This window comes from Balaenoptera musculus, chromosome X (assembly GCF_009873245.2).
Source record: "Balaenoptera musculus isolate JJ_BM4_2016_0621 chromosome X, mBalMus1.pri.v3, whole genome shotgun sequence".
NCBI lineage: Eukaryota > Metazoa > Chordata > Mammalia > Artiodactyla > Balaenopteridae > Balaenoptera > Balaenoptera musculus.
Window position 1 is genome coordinate 41,825,641 of NC_045806.1, and position 7,599 is coordinate 41,833,239.

At 45.2% G+C, this 7,599-nt stretch overlaps 1 pseudogene; it reads right to left on the bottom strand.

Moving 5' to 3' along the window:
- Positions 1-1,213: 1,213 nt before the first annotated feature.
- LOC118888773 lies at positions 1,214-6,146 on the bottom strand (annotated as a pseudogene).
- Between the last annotated feature and the right edge of the window lie 1,453 nt (positions 6,147-7,599).

Consider the following 7,599-nt stretch of genomic DNA (forward strand, 5'->3'; position numbering starts at 1 on the left):
GCCGTCTGGCTGGCTGAGGGATATAAGATGCAATGCGATGGAAGAGATCAGAAAGCCCGAGAGGGGCCAGATTGTACACACACAGCTGCTCTAGGCAGGGCCCCCTAAGTCTCTTCCACCTCAAAGAACCAAAGCAAATCTCCAGGCTCCAAGGACAGAGGGGAAACTGCCTTCATTCCAGGCCCTTGCTCTGGAAGAAGGGGTGGAGGATAGCCTAGGCCTATGGGGAACCAGTCTGTCATTACCAATCTTTGCAATGCACAGCTTGTCTCTTCCCAGGTGTATTGAGAACGGTCTGCTCCCAAGGTAGTGATTTCACAAGAGAAATGTGCTGGATAGAGTTACGGAGCTGATGCCATCAACAGAGATGGCACTCCACAGACCCTTGAGAGTTCTAAGCCTTGCTAGAGCAGGAAGATCTACCTACCTTCTGACCACACTCGGCAGAAGGCTCGGAGTCCTGGAGTCAAGACTCTCTCCTGGCTTTCCTTGTGCTGACAGCAAAATACTGAGCAAGGCTCGCAGCCCTTACTCTTTTTTTTTTTTTTTCTACTTTTTGGCCGCACTGCGTGGCATGTGGGATCTTAGTTCCCCGAACAGGGATCCAACCCGCGCCCCCTGCAGTGGAAGTGCGGAGCCTTAACCACTGGACCACCAGGGAAGTTCCTCGCAGCCCTTACTCCTAAAGCCCCAAAGTGCAGCCTCACTCCCTGCCCACTTCTAGAAGTAGTAAGCCTGGCTGGTAGGGAACCACTCCTGAGAGGTTTTGGAAGGGGAAGTCTGTTCACTTTCCCTGTCTCCCAAAATACACTAGAGGTGAGGGGTTGGCACCCTCCCCAGGCTCTCTGATTCTATAGAGCTAGCCCAGTCTTCAGGTAGCGCCCAGATGCTCTGGGACTTAGCTGGGGGGAGGGAGGTATAGGCATGGGGTGCTCATCTGACCTGGGGGCTGCAGAGCCCTGCCCCTTTTCTGGGCTGCAGTAGGAATACAGAAGCTAAGCTCACCAAAATCCTATTGGTTAATGTTTCTAGTGAATTGCCCAGAAACATTTTTAAGTAGACTACCAAACTACCCTTTCTCAATTAAAAATTCATTAAACTGCTAAAACCCCTCCCATGCACTTTTACTTTTGCAAATCAAATATTGTATAAACAAACAAAAATAGGAAGCAAAGAAAGAAAAAGGATATTTTCAGATGGAACTTGCTTTTAAGTGATGAAAACATGCACTTGAGGGTGGGTGGATGGGAGTTCTCATTTGTGTTTTGACATCCCAAATTAATGAGCATGATAAACTGTTACTGCTGGCACTGGCTTCACCCCAAGTGGCCAAGTGGCACTGTCTGACTCTCTGAGTCCTTGGTGGGTCCCCCCCAACCCTCCTCTAACCCCCACACTTTCCCTTTCCATTGACTTGGGACAGCCCTTCTAGACATGCCAATCACAGTGGGGGGAGGGAGGTCACAGTGCATGGGGTTCAAGGTCACAGTGGGCGGAGCAAAGGGAATCACATTGCAAGTAAGTCAGGTTGTTCCCTCTGCTCAAGTCCAGCTGTCTGCCACAGCAGTGCGACCCACAGCAGACGACCCAAGAAGTGGTGACGGAGGCAGTGGCGGTGGCATCCTTTCCTGCCCGCATGTATCTGTGCTGTTTGAAGCCTTGTAACCCATCAGGACCCAACAGCTGTCTGATCACATTGTTGGGCTGCCTGCTGTCTTCAGGTTGGGAGATCCTGGTTGGCCTGTCGAGGATGGGTTTCTCTTGCTCCTCCTCTGGGCTGGCGCTGCCCGGGATCCACTTCCAGGCCTCCGCGTACTCTGCCTCGCGCTGCACTAGGGACTTGACGGGAAGGGCTGGCCTGCTGGTGGAGTTGGGGCTGCTGACCACACCAATGCTGGTGGGCCTCTTGAGGATGCGGCTCTGTGGAGGGGCCCCGTGGGAAGGCTGTCGTCCTGAATCACAATGGGCACTTTGGGAGGAGATTTGGATTTCCCCGCTGTCTGCCGCCTTCCAGCTCTCAGGGACTTCCTCATCTTCCATCTTACTCACCGCTTTCGGAGACCCTCAGTTTAGAGTCTGCAGTTGGGATGGACTTCCATTTAGAGCAGATTTCAATATCTTTTCAGTTGAGAAACACCAATCCAGGGTTTGACCCCCCGGGGTTTGGCAGCAGTGTTAGTGATGTAAAGAGGATGATGCAAGGGCCCTTTTAATAGGGCTCAAGATTAGTTTTCTGGTTGCCTTGAGAGAACTAACTCTCCAGTTTCTAGGTTATATAGTGGTTTGCATAGGAGAAATGGAGGAAAAGCAGCTTCCACCTGTTGAAAGGTGCAGAACAGAAGATATATTGTATGTATTTTTTGTGTATGGTAAAGGAAAATACATGAAAATAATAAGATCACTCACACATATTTATAACACACACCTACACACCTGGATGAGGTTAAATGTATAAAGAAAAGAGTCTGGAAGGATCATCCCCAAACTACATAATACTAGTTATGCCAGGGAAGAAGGCAGAAGTTAGATTACAGAGATATTTCCACTTCCTAATTTTTTTACTTTGCTATATTGTTTACATTCTTTGCCCCACATTGCATTGCCCTTGCAAGGAGAAAAAAATAATAAAGACTAAAAATGGAAGAGCAAAGGAGATGGCCTTGAGTTAGAGCATGACCCCACAAACTGAGATGACAGCAAAGGAGCCATGGAAAACCAGGAAACCACTCACACTCCAAGGCTCTGCCAGAAATTTTTAACTAAAAACAGCCTCTTTGGAACAACTACTAATGATACCACACAGAGCTGAAAACGATTGGCCCTTAGGAAAACTCAACAATAAAATTTCTTAGGCTAAAGGCCCAGAAATTTTGACTTGCTTAGGAGCTGGAGTGATGAACTGATTTCTCTTGATGGAGAGCACAAATCATCTAACTGATCATGTTTGCCCTTTTCACTGTGGCTGCCATGAAGCTCACAGCTAAAATGTTCAGCTCAGTTTATCTGAACTAAGGCCAGATGATCTGTGTCTCTTCACAGCAACTTTACCTGCTTCTTGATCTTCTATTCCCTCTAAATTTCTCTAATTCTTATTTTCAACTAATTGCCCTTTCCCATTTTGCTGTGGGAAAACCAAGTGGGAAACAAACAACCTATCTGAGACTCAATCATTTTCTTTTCCTCTTTGGAAAGCTACTGGGGGTGGGGTGGGTACAGAAGAGTCTTCAGAGACCAAGTTGGGTTAGCCACTCTGCAATGGCTGGATGTGAAATGTGTTGTTTGTTCATTCATTGATAACTTGTGTTTCTCATCTGACCAGCAATTCCATTTCTATAACTTTGTCCTAAGGTAAGAATCATGGATGTGTGCAGAGATTTAACTGCAGGAACCTTCATTACAGCTTTGCCTTTAAAACCATAATATTGAAAATAACCTAAATGCCCAATCACTGAGAACTGAGAGAATAAGTTATGGAACCTCCAAAGGATGGAAAGGCAGGTAACCATTAAAAGTAACACTATAGATGATTAAGAGGCTAAAGAGACACAGCAACCAAATTTGAAGTATGAACCTTGTCTGGAATCTTAATTTGAACAGACAAAAAATCTTGGAGATAATCATTAAAGTTTGAGCCCCGACTAGATATTTGATATTAAGGAATTTAACCACTAATGATCTGAAGATATTATTGTTAATTATTTTACCTTGAATAATGGTATGGACCTTTAAGTCCTTATCGTTTACAGATACATAATGGGGTATTTATGGATAAAACAATATGTCTGGGACTTGTTTCAAATAATAACAGACATGTAAAAATTTATTGAGCTGTACATTTAATATTTGTGCATTTTATTTTATACCTCAATTAAAAACAAATTAAAAAACAATCTGGGAGGAAGAAATGAATGGGTAGTCTAGGTTAGGGGTTGGCAAACTTTTTCTGTAAAGAGCCAGATAGCAAATATTTCAGAATTGTGAAGCCTATGGTTTCTGCAGCAACTACTCAGCTTTGCCATTGCAGGTTGAGAGCAGGCACAGACAATACACAAAACAATTATGCTCCTTGACTGTGTTCCAATAATATTTCATTTATGGGCACTATGATTTGAATTTTGTATCATTTTCACATATCACAAAATATTGTTCTTCTTTTGACTTTTTTTCCAACCATTAAAAAAATGTGAAAACCATTCTTAAGCTTATGGCTGTATAAAAGCATGCCAGATTTGGCCCACTGCCTGCAGTTTTCCATCTCCTGGTCTAGATGAAATAAGACTGGCCAAGAGTTGATGATTGATGAGACTGGGTGATGTGCATAATGGGGTTTCATTATACAGTTCTCAATATTTGAAAACTTCCACAGAAATAAACTAAGTTTGGAAATAAACTACTATGGAAATAAAGTTAATGGCATGGAAGGATAGCTGTGAAGTGAAGAAGAGGCAGGCCACAAGATCATGCTCCCAATTGTTTAATAACAAACAAACATCTGTCCCCCAAGATATTACAATAGTTTGCGGCCCTCCAAGGCTCAACTCTACCTGACACAATCTTATTCCTTGGTATTTAATTTCTTTAACTGGATTTTCTTGGGTATCACAGGAGCAGCTCTGACATAGAGTTCATGGAAGATCCATTAAATATATACATGATCGGTGCTACAAAACCATGGGGAATGGATAATAATCATGTATTAACTCACTTAATTATCATCCCAAGCCTCACAGGATAGGCCCTGCTATCATCCTCATTTCCTAGAGAGGATACTGAGGCCTAGACAGGAAAAGTGACTTGTCTGAGATCACACAACCAGTGATTAGAGGGTGAGGTGGTGAGAAAATGAAAAGCAGAGAACTCCTCCCTAGCTGTTGTGGCACCACGGTTTTCAGAGATGCAACCCTCAGTCTGCTTCTGGATGCCCTAAAAAATTAATTCTCCTTCTAAACTACAGAGAACGTTGTTTGGTTTTTAACTCAAGAATAACAAAATGTTAAATTTACATTGTGCTTTACAGTTTAACTTAAAATCTTAATATTCAAAGCCACAATAAGGAAAAGAGAAACCAAAAATTAAGGAGATAGTTGCAAAACACATATCACCAATAAAAGAGTGGTATCCGAATATATGAAAACAATTCCTACAAATCAGTAAGGAAAAGGCAGACAATGCAACATAAAAATGAGCAAAAGATCTGAACAGGCACCTCACAAAACAGGATCTCCAAGTGATCAATACATATATGAAAAGGTAGTCATCAGGGAATATAAATCAAAACCTCAATGTCTGAATCCTCCATTGGAATGTTGAAACCACAAGGGCTGGGATTTTTGTTTATTCATGGATGTATTGTTGATCTCAAAGAGCCACCAATCATGGACCCCAAAGAATCCCAACATGACCCTTCACATTCCCATTCCTGTCTCCATGGACCCTTGTCACTCATCCTATAGCCCTCCTATTGTCCACTTCACAGATCCCCCATCACTCACCCAACAGACCCTCCATCACTCACCCCAGACCCCCTTCACTCACTCTATAGACCCCCTTTACTCACCCCCTTGAAATCCCATCATTCACCCTACAGGCAGCATTGCTCACCTCACAGATCCCCCATCGCTCACCCCCATAAACTCCCCATCGCATATCCCACACACCTGATCCTCCAGACTCCCCTATCACTGTTGTTCACATCATTCAGTCCAAAGGACCCCTCATTAGAGCTTCCACATGTCCCCATCACTGACCAGACAGCCTCCCATCACTCAGCCAGGCCCCTCACCCTGGCTCTGCTCTCAGGACCCAAAAGCTCCTTCTCAAGCCAGGCTTGGCTCCCCGCTTGCACAAATGGGCTCAACGTCCCTCGAAAATCCCTTCCCCTTCCAGCCCTCCTCGGTGGGTCTGGATGGCGCATTAGCTTATCTTTCGCCCGATCAGAACCAGCCACCGAGCCCAGCTCTGCCAGTAACAAAAATGGCGTCATTCGCTCTGCGCCAGCAACTCGGTCGCCGGCCGGGAAATGGCTAGTGCCTCCCACGGCTTCTGGGTGCTGCCATTCCAGCCAGAAGATATATGCGTTTTGGAGCTCGGGGAGTCCCCGTGATATTTCCGAGGCAGGGTACTCGAAAGCAGTGTGAAGCTCGGAAGCGCCGCGACTGTCCCGGGTGGGGGGAGATTCCAGGCCCGGGGGGGAGATTCCAGGCCCTGAGCAGAGGCACCGCCTGAGCAAAGGCGTGGCGATGCGACTGGTTGGGGTGTTCGGTGGGAACCGGGGGGCGAGGCGGGGAGTGGAAGCACCACCTGAAACACTGTTCTGTGGAAGCCTCATTTCTAAAGCGTCTGGAAAAAGTGAAGAGTACCTTGACATAATGTTTGTATTCACTTGGGGGCTCAGACCACGCTCCCCGCGCACTCCTCCGAGCCTAGCGTCACCGCCCTCCTGCCCTCCTATTGCTCCTTCCTCAGGTCAGGGCCCGCCCCCTCCTGTCACTCACAGCCTGGACTTTCTACCCGCGTCATTTAAATTGGGCAGAAGCGACCTTTTGCAGCCCATATCAAAGCTCAGAGAGTTGAGTCAGAGGTTCAAGGTAAAACCTAAGGGGCACTGATTTTAGAAAACTTAACAAAGGGCTAGATTGCAGTCAGCCCAGAACGGGATTAAATAGTTAACAAAGGCGTAGGTTCTATATCTACAAAATAGAGGATCTCTGATGGTGCAGTATTTAAGAATGTCCTAGGATTCAAGATCTCTACCAAGGTGTATGGATGGAGAAAACTTAACAAAAACCTTGCTTTCAAGGTCAAATTAGGAGGGCCCTGATAGTGGAATGGTGGCCCAGTTCCAAAGTCATTCAGAGAGGCTTTGAAAATGGAAATGTTAACTTAGACCCAAATCTGAAATAGACCAGAGAAGCATTAATAGTGGTATAATTAACAATGGCCCACAACTCACAACCTATACCAAAGGGGCAATGATGGTGGAAGAGTTAACAAAGACCTGACTTCAAGGTCACACGTAATGGGCACTCATGATACAAGCATTAACTGAGGGCTGGGGTTGATGCACATAGGAGAAGAGGCACTAACAATGGAAGAGTTAGCAGATGTTTGATTTTCCATACACACCAAAGGAGCATAGATGGGGAGGATTTAACTGAGACCTGTAGTCAATGTACAGACCCTGGGGAGCAACAATAGGGAAAGAGTTAACAGGCTTGAGAAAAGATTCACACATAAATTGCCCTGATAGTGAAAAAGTGAACAGACCTCCAAGTGCAATACACAGACACAAGGGACTGTTAACTATCTACCCTCAAAAGCCTAGATTCTATATCTAGATAAGAACCCATTAATGGTGGAATAGATAACAGTTGCCTGAGTTCAAGGTAAAATCAGAGATTGATTTAGGTTGGAAAAGTTAACAGAGGTCCAGGTTGGGAGGACATAGATAAGGGATTCTTATGGTGGAATGACTAACAGTGGCTGGGATTTGAGATCACACAGAGGGCATGGATGGTGGAGGAGTTAACAAGGACATAGTTTGAATATTGACCAGATGGGAATCAATGGTGGAATATTTCAAAGACACCTGTATTTGTT